Consider the following 16,544-nt stretch of genomic DNA (forward strand, 5'->3'; position numbering starts at 1 on the left):
TCGTGATGGACTGCATGTAGTGGAAATTCCAGGGCAGGTTATCTATGCAGGCAGAATCTAATCGTAGAGTATGAGGTAGTTCAATCAGGGAGGATGAGGCCCTCTTTTCGTCGTTTGATGGTTGTGAACACCAAGGGAGGAGAACTGTTTGTAGTTGGCAAGCCTTCACAGGCCAGGTCTACGACTGCGACTTTAAATTCGGTTTAATGGCTGACATACGATTTAACGCTGTTATCCGTTCACACGACGTCAGTCACTTATATCGAGTTAACCGCTCCTTAATCGATTTTCGGAACTCCTCCAAACGAGGCGTAGCGCTAAATCGATAGTGCATAACTCGGATTGGGTTCGTGTTGGACCAGGAAATCGACGCGTTTATGGCTGCCTTCTCCGCGATCCCTCGCCCCGGGCGGGCATCCAGAGTGCTGCAGTGACGCTCTGGACGGCATTGAACTCGGAATGCGCAGTGGCAGGTTAAACAGGAACAGCCCGCGACTTTTGAATGTTGATTTTCTGCCTTGTCCAGCGTGGAGCTCTGATCAGCACGGCTGGCGACTGCAGTCTCAAAATCCAAAGAGTTCCAGCATGCGACGTCGGGAGTACTAGGTCTTGATTCGCTGTATGGGGAGACAAATCTGTTATCCCGCTCCGTTACAGCACGAAACGCCAGCGTTTGAATAAACTGCAGGTACACAGCGCTGCGTGGACAGCGTAACCGGAGCGGGATCGATGGAGCTCTGAAGGAGGGCAGGGGGTACTGGGACTCAGCTTCCACAGTCCCACAGCTCTATTGAATAATATTTGCATAATTGCAAGAGTCTTCCAATGTCGTGTGGGTCAAACCAGTGTCTGGCGTGCGTGGTTCGGAACAGCTCCTCACTTTTCTTTCCCCCCTCCACACGTGAAAAAAGGGCTAGAACATCATTCCTTGACTACTTTCTATGTCACCTATGTGTACTGAATGTGCTGGTAGACGGGACGCTACAGCACTGAAGAGCGTATCTGCTCCTTCTCTCTGGTGGTAGACCGTTCTGAGACCTGCCCTCCATCTAGGGAACTTGCCTAAATGCTCACATGAGGGCAAACATTGCTACTGCTAGCAGTCGATTGGACAGAATGGGCTAATAACAGGCTTCTAATCATTGCAACTTGGGGCTCAAAAATTTTTGGCAATTCACATTTGGATTGGACTCACTTGGCATGAGTCATTGCCTCCTTATGGTATCTCAAAAATAGAGTCCTTCTGCTGGACTGTCATAGCCCGGGGGCTGCCTCCAAGTGCCTCCCCGACATCTTTTCTCTCAACACCGTCTCTGTTTCTTATTCTGGTATTCCTTAATACTTCATGCAAAACTGGGGAGGGGCACTGACACGGTAGCCAGGAAGGTTGAGGGGAGGGAGAAAGCACGGGTGCGCTTCTTGCAGGGGCAACCCCTGTGAATACTGACAGAGAACCTGTGCTCTCTTGATACACTGGATCTCTGTTACACTTGCCTATTATTCTTAGCGGACAGTGCACCTATGACCGCTCTGGTCCGCAATCGAACTCGGATGCGGAGAGTGCGGTAAACAGGAAATCCCCGAGAGCTTTACAGTGACATTTCCTGCTTTCACGTGTCCAGCTCTGCTCCACGGGTGGCGATGCAGTTCAAATGCAAAAGTATCTCCTGCATTGAACCTACGGGAGTATGCAGATGTTATCGCTGTATGGTGAGCAAATCTCTTTTATCAGAGCTCCGTTAAGACAGGAATGCAAAGCCTTTGAAAATAAACTACAGGATACACGCGGTGCGTGACAACAGTAATGGGAAGCCAGCACTCAAACGGATGGTCATGGAGGGAGGGGGGGTAATGAGGACTACAGCTACCAGTCTCCACACGCGGTCTCTGAAAAATATTTGATTTTTGGCTGCGCGCCATGTCTGCAGCGTAATACACGGTGTCTTGCGTGGTTCACGGAACAGCTCGTCAGTTTTTTTCCCCCCTCCAGCATGGTAAAAAAAGTGAATAAATAATTCCTTGAGTACTGTAAATGTCACCCTCTGTGTACTGAATGCTGCTGGCAGACGCGATGCTGCTGCGGTGTAGAGCAGTATCCGCTCCTCTGCCCTCCCCCGAGTAGACGGCTGCCCGTGATTGCTCCTGGCTGAGTGTTGGGCCGGGGCTCCGGGGTGAAAATGGGAATGATCCCTTTTTCTGACGTGGGATGACATGGTGGTACAGAACACCTGGTAACTGTCTTCATCTTACACCTGGGGGCTGAGCTTCATCAGACCCCTTCTCTCTTGCTGTAAAGAAAAGATTCTGAACTGCATGGACTGTTCATAGCCATGTGTGGCTCCCTCCCCTCATTTGATCTCAGTAACTACTCTGTGATTCTTATTCATCCATCTTCATAACATCATGCAACAATGGGTGGGGGGCACTGCTGTGGTAGCCCAGGTAGGTGGGAAGCAATGGTTGCGTTTACTTGCAGCGGCTCCTCTGTGAATCCTGACACCAGAGCAGCTGCGCTGTGCTACACTGATTTTAATACACTGTATCTTTCTTGTCTTGGACTGACTCTATTTTTATTAACCGTAAAGGGCAGGATTGATTCACGTCCCAAGTGAGTTAATTCCCATTTTCCTTTCAAAAATTATACACGGGTTATTATCCGTTCTGTCCCATTTACTGGTGAGTGTAACAAAAAGAGGGGGAGATGGCAACAGTTTTGCTGTTTCCAGTAGTACTGTACCATCTACCACCAGGAGGAGCAGATTTTCAAGTTAGCAATAATTCACACCTCAGATTAACTTCATTGGTTATGATACTGCCACTGTGCAAAGCTCTATGCTCCTCTCAGTGCTGCAGATTCGCTCTGTCAGTGCATTCAGTAAAAAGAGGGTGACATTGTAAGTACTCAAGGATTGCTTTATTTAACTTTCATTTCTCGTGCTGGGGTAGGAGGAAATGAATAGCTGTTCGTGAACCATAAAAGACACCGTGTTGTAAGCTACAGACACTGGCGCTAGTCCAGAATGCAATAGTTTTAGAGACTGCTGAGGACTGTTGGGATAGCGGGAGTCCTCATAGCACCCTTTCGTCCTCCATGATCCCCAGCCCCTGATGCAAATGTTAATGGTCACGGGAGGTTCTGGTAAACGTCGTCAGTCATTCCTTGCTCGGGAAAACATCAGCAGACAGCCTTTCGCACATTTTTCTCCTGGATTGCCCTTGCAGACAATAGCCGGCAGCACTAGAGACCGTCGGCTTTTTTGTTTTTCCCGTCACCATTTGTGTACTAGATGCCGTGGAGACAGAGGCAACACTCGAGCGCTACACACCAGCATTCAATTGCTTTTGCAATGATAGCAGAGATGGTTACCAGTCGTTCTGTACGCGTCTACTGCCAGAAAAAACTGGTAATGGACATGACGGTTATGTCTTCTTCTCTGAAACTGTCCGCTGCTATCATGAGTGCCTGGCTAAAATCAGCCGGTGGGCGCACGCAAAAGCAAACTTGGGATTGAAGTCACTGGCCACTGAGTCAATCCCTCCCTTATGCTGTCTAAAAATAGAGTCAGTCTGACTAAAGAAAAGTCAAAGCAGTAGAAGAATCCTGTGGCACTTACAGACTAACAGACGTCTGTTAGTCTATTAAGGTGCTACAGGATTCTCTGCTGCTTTTACAGATCCAGACTAACACGGCTTACTCCTCTTGAAGGAAGAGTCAAGTGTATTAGAAAGAGCGCAGCTACTCCATGGCTGTATTTACGGGGTTCTCCCGCAAGAACCGCACTTATTGCTTCACTTCTCCTCAACCTCTGCAGCTACCGTGGCAGGGCCCACCCCCATTTTGTCATGCAGTCGTGGAGGAATCAAGAATAAGAAACATAGACTTATTTTGTGACATAAACGGGGGGAGGCACTTGGAGGCAGGCAGTCGTGGCTATGACAGTCAGGCAGGACATTACTCAATTTTAGGAAACCAGAAGGGAGCGATTGACTCTGCCCCAAGTGAGCCACTCCAATTTGGGTTTCAGAACCATTGTCACAGGGGCACTCATGATAGCTCGGACACTAAACTGTGATGCACTGCCAGGTAAACAGGAAAAAGCCTGAATCCCGCGAACTTTTGATTCCATTTCCTGATTGTCCACGTGAGGGTCAGCACACACCACAAGTGACCACACAGAGCTCATTTGCACTCGTCACAATGCAGTCTCTGATATTCGAGAAGAGCGCAGCTTGGACCACACAGGAGGTTCTTGGATCTGATCGCTATCTGGGTGAGGACTCAGTGCTCACAGCACTGCGTTCCAAAAGACGAAATGAAAAAGTTTTTGAAAGAATTTCAAAGTCTATGGCTGATAAAGGGCACAGCAGAGACTCCCTTCAGTGCCCGAGTGAAATGAAGGACTTAGACAGGGTTACAGAAAGCCAGGAAGCAAACGGAAGTCAGGCTCTGAGCCGAAAATGCCGCTTCTATGCTGAACTACATGCAATTTTGGGGTTCAGCGCTACCAGTGCCCACCCTGTCCGTAGATTCAGACTTTGGGATTGAAATATCAAGTGTTCTGAGGATGTAGCCGAGGGGGAAAGATGGAGACGAATTTGAGGATGAAGTGACCGTCGGTGATGCACACAGCAGTCGTAAACCCCAACAGCCAGGATCTTTTTGAGACCAAGAATCACAGTCCCCTGCGCTCCCAAGCGAGAAGCCCAGACAGTGAAGCCATGGAAGCGACCTCCGGTAAGTGTCCTTCATTCTGTACCAAACACGGATTAAAAACAACGGTTTTTGTAGATCGCATTGCACCAGGGCTTTTGCTGCAGTCGCGCGCATTCTGTTACAGGAAATTTCGTTAACATGTTTGGGGATGGAGTGAAAATCTCCAAATAATGTCCATGAATCGATCGTGAGGAAACTCAAAAACCTTATGCTATATGAGAACATTTCTGGCCAAGACAGCCTTCTCCGTTCCCATAGTAGGTACTTTTCACGCTTGCATTTTGCAAGACATTTGTACTGCAGGCATTGAAGGCATTGCACTGAAGGCATTGCATACAACACGATCTGCCTCTGCGGTGCTATTGTCAGGAGAGAGATATCATCCATTGTTACCTTGTAGAACATCAGGAATGTAAACAGGGGCGAATGGCGATTTTGCTACTGGCCAGAGCGGGGGGATGGGAGGAGGGATTGCGACGAGTTTTCAGCGTCTGGCAAGCAGGATTCTTCCCTGCTACCAGCAACGCGATGCGGGGGTGTATGTAAGGGTGGATCACTAGCAGTGATCGTATATGATAGGAGCTCATGCTGTTGGTGGATGTAAAGAGGGGGTTTGGGCTTTGCAGGCTCCTTAACAGAGCAAGGCATCAATAGCTGTGATGAACGGTGGAGAAGTCAAAATTTTAAAGCCTCACTTACCATCGCCGCGTGGACGTACGTTTGGCCGTACCTGCGTCTGTGTGTGTGCCACACCAGTCACACAGACACTGAATATTATAACGCTACAAATGCGACCTTGTATAGAGTCACATGTGCTCTGTAGTGGTGGTTTAGTGTTCTAGTGAAGGTAGTACTATCATTGCTCTGTAAAAGGTATCTTTCCACATACTTATCACCCTGGTTTTGCCATTCTCTCAGAAGTCCCTATGCCATCACGAGGGTGTGCTGTGATACGGCGGAGGAAGAGAAGACGCGAGATGAAATGTTCACAGAAATTATTGAAGTATACACTCAATGAGAGGATAACAGAATGATTGGAAGGATGGTAGCAAAGTACAGGAAAGATGCCAGTGAACGATCTGAGAGGGCTAGGCAGGAAGACCAGCGTTGGAGAGAATCAACGCTGGATCTGCTGCGTTCTCAAACTGAAATCCTCCAACGCATGGTGGAGCTTCAGGAGAGCAGACAGTAGCAGAGTGCCACTGCGCCCCTGTATAACCTCCCTGCAAGCCCACGTCCATATCTCCCTCACCAGACGTGTAAGAACGCGTGGTGGAAGGCTTTCTGCACCGCCTACTCCTCCACACCCCTGCAGAGTTCAAGGAAAGGCTGTAATTACGCTACAATGTGCTTAGTAGCTTTCCCTTCCCTCCTTCCAAGCACAGCAGTCAGGGAACCTTCCTAATTCTCTGCCTTTTTTTATAGTCTTTGTAATACAGAATACATCGAAAGGGGAGGGTGGGTTGCTTACAGGGAAATCTAGTAAGGAAAACTCATGATTTTTAACAGATGCATAATTACTTTTAATGATAATAAATGATTTTTAAACAATACAGAATTTATTTCCTCGCCAACCTGTATGAAAAGGGGAGGGTGGGTTGCTCACTGAATAAGTCCATCAAGTGCGGAGGGTTCATCAAGGGGAAGCAAACAGTCACACCGTACCCTGGCCGCGCTGAACTTGTTTTCAAGGCTTCTCTGATGTGCAGCGCGCTCCAGGTGTGCTCTTCTAATCACCTGGTCTCTGGCTGCTCGTATCAGCGGCCAGGGGATTTGCCTCAGCCTCCCACCAGCCATAAATGTCTCCCCCTTAGTCTCACAAAGATTGTGGAGCACACAGCAAGCAGCAATAGCAAGCGGGACATTTTGGCTGGGTCTGAGCGAGTAAGTAATGATCGCCAGCGACCCTTTAAACGGCCAAATGCACATTCTACCACCATCGGCACTTGCTCAGCCTGTAGTTGAACAGCCCTGACCACTGTCCAGGCTGCCAGTGTATGGCTTCATGAGCCATGGCATCAAGGGGTAGGCTGGTCCCCAGGATAACTATAGGCATTTGAACTTCCCAACGGTTATTTTTTGGTCTGGGAAGTAATTCCCTTGCTGCAGCCGTTTAAACAGACTAGTGCTCCTGAAGACGCGAGCGTCATGAACCCTTCCTGGCCATCCCACGTGGATGTGAGTGAAACGTCCCTTGTGGTCCACCAGTGCTTGCAGCACCATTGAAAAGTACCCCTTGCGGTTCACGTACTGGGTGCCCTGGTGTTCTGGGGCCAAGATAGGGATATGGTTCCATCTATGGCCACCACAGTTCGGAAAACCCATTGCAGCAAAAGCCATCCACTATCACCTGCACGTTTCCCAGGTCAAACCTTTCGTAGCAGCAGCTTAACGATTGCTTTGGCTACTTGCATCACTGCAGCCCCCACAGTAGATTTGCCCACTCCAAATTGATTCCCGACTGACCGGTAGCTGTCTGGCATTGCAAGCTTCCAGAGGGCTATTGCCACTCGCTTCTCCACTGTGAGGGCTGCTCTCATGTTTGTATACGGCGTTTCAGGGCAGGGGAAGCATGATCAAACCTCACAAAGGGAGGGGTGAGGCTGTACCCAGCACCACCCGGGGCAATGTTTTCTGGCCCATCAGGCACTGTGCTCTCAACACGGAAGTGGGAACTATGGGATAGCTGAGGAACAGCTACCCACAGTGCACCGCTCCTGAAATCGATGGTAGCCTTGGACCATGGACACAAGCAATCGATTTTGTGATCGCATTGTGGACGCGCAAAACCAATTTTATAACATCGGTTTCGTAATATCGGTTTAAACTACTTCGAAATAATCATGCAGTGTAGACGTACCCACAGTCTTTGTTTAATCCTTAGCCGATGGTGTCAAATTTGCAGATGAACTGAAGCTCAGCAGTTTCTTTTTAAATTCTGGTCCTGAAGCTTTTTTGCTGCAGGACGGCTACCTTTAAATCTGCTATTGAGTGTCCAGGGAGATTGAAGTATTCTCCTACCGTATCTCCTGATACTTGACACCTTTATTATGTTGCACTTGGGGTTGATGAAGAAAGAATTCTTGATAGATCAATGAAGGAAGAAACATTTCTTCTCCTCTAACAGATGAGAATAAAAATGTACTTGATACTGGTCAAATGCTCATAAAACTGGATCAGACACATGAGTGTACTCACTATATCTGTTAGTGACCGAGCATCTATCCTACACAGACAAGCTAGAAAGGTGTGAATGAACAATCTCTACAAACCAAGGAAAAATTTTTTTACAAAATATTAAGTATGATGATTTGATTTGGCAAGAAGGTCTTTCCCATTCTGCTGTATTTAGTAACTCAGCCTGAAAAATTCTGCTATTTAGTTATGGTTTGTTATGTGTTTATTTCAATCAGCAATATTTTCATTCCCCTTATTTCTTACACTTGTTTTCCAGTTTATTTTTGTGTTCTAAGTCTCATCTTTTGGACAACCTATTCTTTTTCCCTATTCTGGAATGTATTTTTCAACCATTGCAACTGACCTTTTCCCTGTAAAGCCCCAATTCTTAAACAAGACCCGAGTAAATAGACCCCTGCACTCATCCAGAACTCCACAAGGGCACAGATGTCTAGCTACATGGAACTCATTCAAAGTTTGGGGCTTAAATTTAGAACTTAGAAGCTTCCAGGGTCCAATTCATGAACCTAAAGCTTTTGTATTAGAAGGAACTGAGAGGAAGACTGTTATGTGTAGAGCACTGGTTTTGATCCTCCAAGATCTGAGTTCATACCTCTGCTCTATCATAGACTGTGTTACTTTGCCGAGGTATCTAACTTCTCGCTTTCCAATATTTTGCTATCTCAGAGGAGTGCTGTAGGATAAATGCATTAAAGACCAAGAGGCAGTCTGTATCAGGGTGCTTACCCTCTCCTGCCCTTCGGGGCTTAAAACAGCCCAGGAGAGGGCTGTGGCTGGGGCAAGAAGCCTGGGCTGATTGGGAGAAAGCAGGCTCAGCTGTGGCCAGGTCCCAATCAGGCCTAGCTGGCCCCTATAAGAGGCAGTGAGCCAGAAGCCTGGTCAGTTGTTCTCCGCCTTTAGAGGGAGAAGGGCCTGGCTGCTAGGGAGCATACCTGGGTACTTAAAGTGGAGCAGGGCTGGGAGAAGGCAAGAGGAGCTGGGGAGCTGCAGGCCTACGGTAAGGCCAGCTGGGTACTGGGGTTGCAAAGGGGCAGCCCAGGGGGTAGGTAAAGGCAACAGGTCCAAACCCCTTTGCCTATAATGAGTGGTTGATACTGCAGTCTGCCCCAGTGAATGGGGGCTTGATGGAGACTGGGCAGTAGCCAAAACTGAGGCAAAGTGGGGATAGTGGGTTGGGGGTTCCCCAGGGAGGGGAGACCCAGATTGGTGAGGCACTGCCAGGGGGCAGCACCCCAGTTAAAAGGGCACTGCAGTCTGTGGGGGGGGGGCATGGGGGCCAAGAGGACAGGTGGATCACTGGCCTGCAGAGGGCGCGCCTAGCTGGAATGAGCTAATTCCCACAAGTGACCAGCAGGAGACGCCGCAGGGGTGAGTCTGCGCCCCTACACAGTCAGATACTATAGTGAATGGGGTAATATAAGTACTGTTGATTAAATTCCAGAAGATAATCTTTCAAATGTAAAGTATTTGTTAGCTCTCATCTAATAAAGTTTCTTCCTCCATTCATCTATAAAGAATTCCTTATTTATCAACCTTGAAAGACAAATGAAATAAATACTATGGCCCAGCTCATTCCTGTCCCTGTCCTCAGATGTTAAAGTTGTTTTTTGTCTGGTTCTCACAATATTGGCTGATAACCAAAATATATGTCTGCTTGTCTAAATTTAACTGTATTACGTTGGCATGGAAATTGGGCTAGAAATTACACAAGACCAGACTGTCTGGTTTTGGCCATGCTAAAGAGTTTGCAGCTTTTTTTTTCCACAGTGAAGCAGTACCTCCATTTCTACATGAAACTACAAAGGAAGAATGATCTAGTATGGGATTCTCAAACTTTTTCTTACTGAGGCCCCCCCACAACATGCTGTAAGAACTCCATGGCTCACCTGTGCCACAACAACTGTTTTTCTGCATATAAAAGCCAGGGCCAGCACTATGAGGTAGCAAGCAGGGCAATTATCTGAGATCCCATGCCACAGGGGGACCCGGAAAGCTAAGTTGCTCAGGCTTTGGCTTCAGCCCTGGGTGTCAGGACTCAGGGCCCCGGGCTTCAGCAACACTCAGCCAGCTTTAGCTTTCTGCTCTGGGCCCCAGAGAGTCTAAGGCCAGCCATGCTTGTAGGACATGGGTCCTGAAATCTACTTGTGGCACCCCAGGGGGCCTTGGGCCGCTGGTTAAGAACTGATGGTCTATTTAGGGCTCTATTCTTGTATTTAGGAGACACAAGTTCAATCCCTGGCTCTGCCACAGGCTTCCTGTGAGATCCTGGGCATGTAATTTTGTCTTTTTGTGCCTCAGGACAAATACATTAAAAATTATGAGATGCTCAGATACTTTGATAATGGGGGTGGTATAAATACCTGGGCTAGATAGAAAATAGGCCCCTGAATAGGTAAATGCTGCTCTGTTGGCATGGCAGTGTAGAGATAAGTACCACTGTGAATAGGAATATTGTTTTCTCTCAGTTATACAAGTGTAACTCCATTTACTTCAATGGAGTTGCTCCTCATTTAACTGTATGTAGTTATGTAACCTGTGTGGGGTGCTGTAGGTAGGAGCTACATAGGTGAGGGGAGAATCAAGCCCTTAAACATTGCCAGCCCTACCCAGCATGTTAAAGCAGTGAAGTAGACTTGTTTTCAAACTTCGGACATTAAATCTCTCCTGCAGTATCTCTTACAAAGAAGGATCCATTAAAATCTCAAGTGTTACCAAGTCAGTAACAGTTTTAAGCAGTTCAGAGACATAGATAATAAAATAGTCTGGCCTAGAACACTCTTGCTATTGGGGTTTATGGTATGAGAAAAGATTCACTTTGTCCTTCAGTTTAGTCATTTTGAAAACAGTAGAAAACAAAGTCTGTCTAAACAAGATTAGTTTCGATCACTAAACCAGAGAAGCTGTCAGTTTTGCTAAGTAGAAATGATGCCTTACATTTTAGAAATGAAGATTTCCCATTTCAAGCTCTTTAAACTTATTTACTATTACTTTAAAAAAAATGCTAAACAATACTCACTATTGAATATCTTAATACATTTTGAGTTTGATTCATAATTAAATTTAAAAATGTCTTGATATCCTAACTGCCTTTTGAAACAAATATTCTCCTGAGTACATGCTCCATTAGAGAATAGAATCCTTACTTCTATGGTGCTGCTGCTGGCGGCAGCTCTGCCTTCAGAGCTGGACTCCCAGCCAGCAGCCACCACTCTCCAGCTGTCCAGATCTGCAGGCAGCACCACCACAACCAGCAGCGCAGAAGTAATGGTATCAGTACCGTAATCCCACCTACAATAACCTTGCGACCCCTCACAACTCCTCTTTGGGTCAAGACCTCTACAACACTGTGAAATTTCGGATTTAAATAGCTGAAATCATGAAATTTACTCTTTTAAAAATCCTATAACTGTGAAATTCACCAAAATGGACCGTGAATTTGGTAGGTATCTATTCATACTTAAGATACCCTCTGAGTCTCAGCTTGCTCAATCTGTACACCTGCCAGTGTTTTATACTAAACCTCACCAAAGCTTGGAGGAGGCAAGCTCCATTCCCTAGATTTGCCCAAGGTTCTTGCCTTCTATCTGCATAGAATGGCACCCTTTTGGAAGCGTCCAAGGTTGTTCATTGCTATCACCATAAGAATGAAAGGGAAAGCCATCTCTTTTGAAAGACTCTCTAGGCAGATATCCTCTTGCATACCCCTCTGCTAAGACATTATGAAAACTCATTCTGAACCTGTCAGGGCCCTTCTACAAGAACTCAAATGATCTTGGTAGCTTCTTTACAGGGAATACCCCAAAAATATGTTGGGGCTCTATGAACGCTTTCCCCAGGCATTATAATCTGATGCAAGCTTTGGCTGCAGATGCATCCTTTGGCTCAGTGGTTCTCCACTCCAGTGTACAGCATACTTCCTTGCACCTTCCTCCACAATGAGCAGTGCTTGGGAGTCACTCACAGTTAATATCCATAGAGGCCAACACTTAAAGATGAAAAAAGGACTATTTACCCTATAGTAACAGGAGTTCTATGAGGTGTGCAATCTCTATGGATATTTGCAATGCAATGTGCCCTCCTTCCCCTCTGCTCAGGTTAACTTACCTCCTGATAGAATCAGAACTGGGGGATGAGTGACCCATGCCACTCTTTATGTCCTTGGATAGAAGCAGGATGAGATGCAGAATGCATGAGCAGACCAATGGACACTGCTACCGAAGAATTTCTAGTGACAGGCTCATGAAGTGTGTCACTCCATGGTGAATACTCACAGGGACCATTCATTTTTAATAACTCCAGTGACTATAAGGTAAAGTAACCTTCCTTTTTGCTGCATTCAAAGTCTTCTACATTAGTGCAGACGAGAGCAGCATGATTTGTGGAATCGTGGAAACTATGAGGGCTCTTGTATAATAAGGGTCAGCACTTGTATAGTGTCAGCACTACACCATCCATTTGAAGTGCTAAATAAAGTATTATTGTACACTCTAAATGTAACCCTAGTAGATTATATATGTATCCCTCAAAACCAATCTTATATACTCTGTGGTCCATTTTTGTTCTGCTCAGACAGTGTACTCTGTCCAAAAACCAGTGCAGCTTTGGGGCATCTACTGTTTCTTGTCTGTGGACACAAAGAAATTTGGACACACTTATCTGAAAGATCATGAATCAACAAAAAATGAAAATGAAAACAAGTATTTTGCAGTTCTGAGAAAGCAACAGTAGATTGAAATGAAGATTAAAGAATAAATCATCAACTCAAATGTACCTAATCCGTCGCTCCTCAGAAGGAAAGCAGGACAGTTATGTTTACCCTGCAAAATACTTCATAGTTCTTTTATAATGAGAAATTCATTCTAACTTTGATTCTGAGGTATTATTCATATAATCCTAAAATAAATTATTCTTAACCAGACTGAAAATGTACGTAGAAATGCTAAGCTTATCAGAATGAATTCAGTATTACATTTTTTAAAGGAAGAAGCAAATTTATGTTAGTTTTTTGTAATATAAGTCCAGATAAGCTTGTGTCCTGGCATCAATCCTGAATAAGACGGAACTGCATAAACGTCTACATTTTTCTTTTAAATCAACATGGTTAATATTACTTTAACATATACCATATAATACTACTTTAATTTGTGACACAAGAAACATTTCTGCACCAAGGCAAAATTAATTGCTTATATAAATAATTCACACCATGGAGTTGCATAACTAAATTCAAGGATGTAGCACCCGCTCCTAAATTATAGGGTGATGAGTACCACTTTATAAAGCATTGAGCACCCTCAGTTAAGGATCTTTTAGCATGAGGCCCTTACACTGTAAAACTTTTAGAGAAATAATTTATTCCACCACCCAGTGCTCTTCCACCCTGAACTTGGTATTAAACCAGTCTCTCAGGACTCTTTCCATAAGCAGCACACGCAGATTCCCTTTGCAGTCAGGTGGTTGCTTGAAAAGAGAGTATTTGCATGTTAAATCCCAATGCTGTTTGAAGGTGCACACTGGACCTCAGAATGTATGAGCCTGATCCAACGCCCACTGAAGTCAAGAAAAAAAACTGTCCATGTAGTTAAATGAGACAGCCCAGTGAGCAGGGAAGAATGAGGGCAAGAGGCACCCATAATACAACTGTGAGGCACCATGGCACCTCAGGCCGACATAGATTAATATCAAACTGACCTAAAAGAAAATATGCTGATTTGATTTAACAAACTGAAATGTTTCAAGCGAAATCAAAATGTTCAAGATATTTAGATGGAAAATTATGGACCACTTCCTGCTGTTCACTATGATTCCCTTGACTAATCATATGAATAAAATGAGCAGGATTTGATCACACATATGTACTGCATGTAAACTTGGTCATACAGAAAATTTCATCATTTTAGAAGTAACCAAGCCGTTATGTCCTTGAGTCACTGTCTATAAAACCTATTAACATTTATTTCACAGTGGTATCTGAGAAACCACAATTTCATCTATACTTAGCATCAGAAATGCTATGTTTTTCTAGTATTCTAAATATCCAGGTTGCTCACAAATGCAGATAGACATTTCAAATAAATATTCCCTGCATATCAAAAGAGAAGGCCAACCAGCAGAGCTATGACATCATGTTTCTTATTACCATTATTTTTTGCTTACCAGTGGGATAGGGATGCAGCTTACATATAACTGACCTACAACTACCTATTCTGGTGATTTGAAAAATTAATAGTTGTTCATCTCATACAAGACTAAATGGAGAATTTGGTATGGATTATGCCCAAGATTGTCATTGATTTTCCAAGAACTATTACACCAAGGGGCCTAAGCTAATGGTTTTTAGTCCACATGTAGAAAGAGGTGTCTGTCTCCAGTACACTAGATTGAAACTATAATAATCCTACAAGGATTTCATGAATCAAGAGAAGTTTACCTCATACTACACAATCAAAGCTTCTCTTATTCAAACAGATTAGTGCTGCTGAATTATTCCTGTAAATATCAGGAAATTGAATAGTCTATCAAACCTAACTAATAAATGCATTTATTAATTTTACCAGAATATTGAAATTGAAATATTGAAAATACGTGCATTCACATCTTGCAGCTTCTGAAGAATTATAAAGAAGCATGACTTTCTTTCACACATTTATAGATTGAAAGTGGAGAGTACATGTATCCCCATTTTTTTCAGCCCAGCAAACCTTAACTGATAGATAGATTAAATAGATAGAAAGATAGCAATATCCTATTAACCCTAATAGGAAAAGATTATAAAATCAAATATTTCAGCAGATCTGTCATTTTGACTCCTTCAGTCTGTCGTCACAGAAACTCTAGAGATTCAAGTGCATCTACAGGGTATCATTCACCATCATATGCCAATATTCATAAACAGGAACTATGAAATAATGCCAAAGAATATGCAATCTAACACTTTAATGTTTTCCCATATTCTTTTCTGTAAACGGCCTTTGGTAGTGGGCAATATAGCAAACAACCCTATAATCTTCTTTAATGTGAGTAGTTTATATTGTTACAGTAAAATGCCATTTCATTCTCTGTTAATATCTTACTATAAACTATTACTGACACTTAAGAAAAAAACTGAATAACATTATTAAACTAGATCCACCAGTTTAGCAGTTTCTTATTTTACTAAACAGATTTTTATCACTTACAACCCAGTTACTCCATTAAATGCATGTTCAAGATTTTGATTTTTCAACCTGATTCAGGATAGCAAAAAAGTTCAAAATCTCAAAAACTGTTGTGGGACAGGAAAACTATTTCCCACCCCAGTCTACTGAGAAGTATGTGAAAAGAAATTATTCCCTAGCTCCCTAGAATGGAAGGCTACTTCTTCACTACCCGCCGATACGGCGGGTAGCAATCGATTGCTCGGGGATCGATATATCACGTCTCATCTAGACGCGAGATATCGATCCCCGAACGCACTTATATCGATCCCGGAACTCCACCAAGCCCAACGGAGTTGAGGAATCGACAGAGGGAGCCGCGGACATTGATCCCGTGCCGTGAGGATGGTGAGTAATTCGATCTTAGATACTTCGACTTCAGCTACGTTATTCACGTAGCTGAAGTTGGGTATCTAAGATCGATTTTCCCCCGTAGTGTAGACCAGCCCGAAGTTAAGCCACTTCCTCATTGCTATCAAGTATCCCCTGTGGTCGCTACACTCTTCTTTCATAAGAAGAAGGGCCAGTGGAATTATGTACTTATGGCTCCACTGGCATCACCTCTATCTCTCCTTAAGCCAATTCTGAAATCGCCTTTCTGTGATCAGAAGGAAGGAAGCCCCAATCCAGATTCCACCAGTCCTGCTGCTCATATGGCAGAATGACAACAGCTCTGCACTCACAGGACACAATGACTCTTTAAGCTAATAAAACACAATAGTCAGACACCTATACACATTCAAAGATCACACAGGATATTAGCTATGCAACTTCACTGAAGTCAACAGAAGTCTTTAAAAAAAAAAATCCTGCAGTGATATGAAACTACATGGGTGGGAAACTTGGAATCATATCTCTTTGCACACCTTCCAGTATTGTCAAGAAGATAGGTGAACCTTAGTTCTATCTTCAGGTATTGGAACTAATAATGTATGACGTATTTGCCTGAAAATGTTCTGAGTCCTTAAACATATATCTGAATATATTGGACTTTTGAAGAAGAAATCATCAGCGTAATGAATTAATGCCTGGTGATCCTTTTGAGAAATGTGCTAAAACACTCAAAGGCAGTAGATTCAACCTAGAAACGCATTAGCATTGATTTATCAAAATAAAATGTCCAGTTTGTCATAAAAATCAAAATAATCAAAGTCTGCTAGGTTTATAAGGAGGACTAAAAGCAGATCTTGCTACCTTTTCAGTTACCATGTGACTAGGGCACTTGAATTGTAAGGTGTAATTGCATTAAATATTGGTTATAAGCATATTTTTCAAAGAAAACGTGGTGCATTCTCACACTATAGCTGCCTTTTATCCCATCCTTTGGTAACTCCTATTGTCTTTGAATTCCATTTTAACTCTCAAAAGCCTTTTCCTTTCAGCAAAGCAATTACCAGGCATGTCTCATGCTTAAAGTGTAAATTTTAGCTTTCTTC

The 16,544-nt window shown here is 44.1% G+C and overlaps 1 pseudogene; it reads right to left on the bottom strand.

The window, feature by feature from the left end:
- Positions 1-2,672: 2,672 nt before the first annotated feature.
- Positions 2,673-2,830, bottom strand: LOC142046448 (U4 spliceosomal RNA; annotated as a pseudogene).
- Positions 2,831-16,544: the final 13,714 nt, after the last annotated feature.

Source organism: Chelonoidis abingdonii, chromosome 2, assembly GCF_003597395.2.
Source record: "Chelonoidis abingdonii isolate Lonesome George chromosome 2, CheloAbing_2.0, whole genome shotgun sequence".
Classification (NCBI taxonomy): Eukaryota; Metazoa; Chordata; order Testudines; family Testudinidae; genus Chelonoidis; species Chelonoidis abingdonii.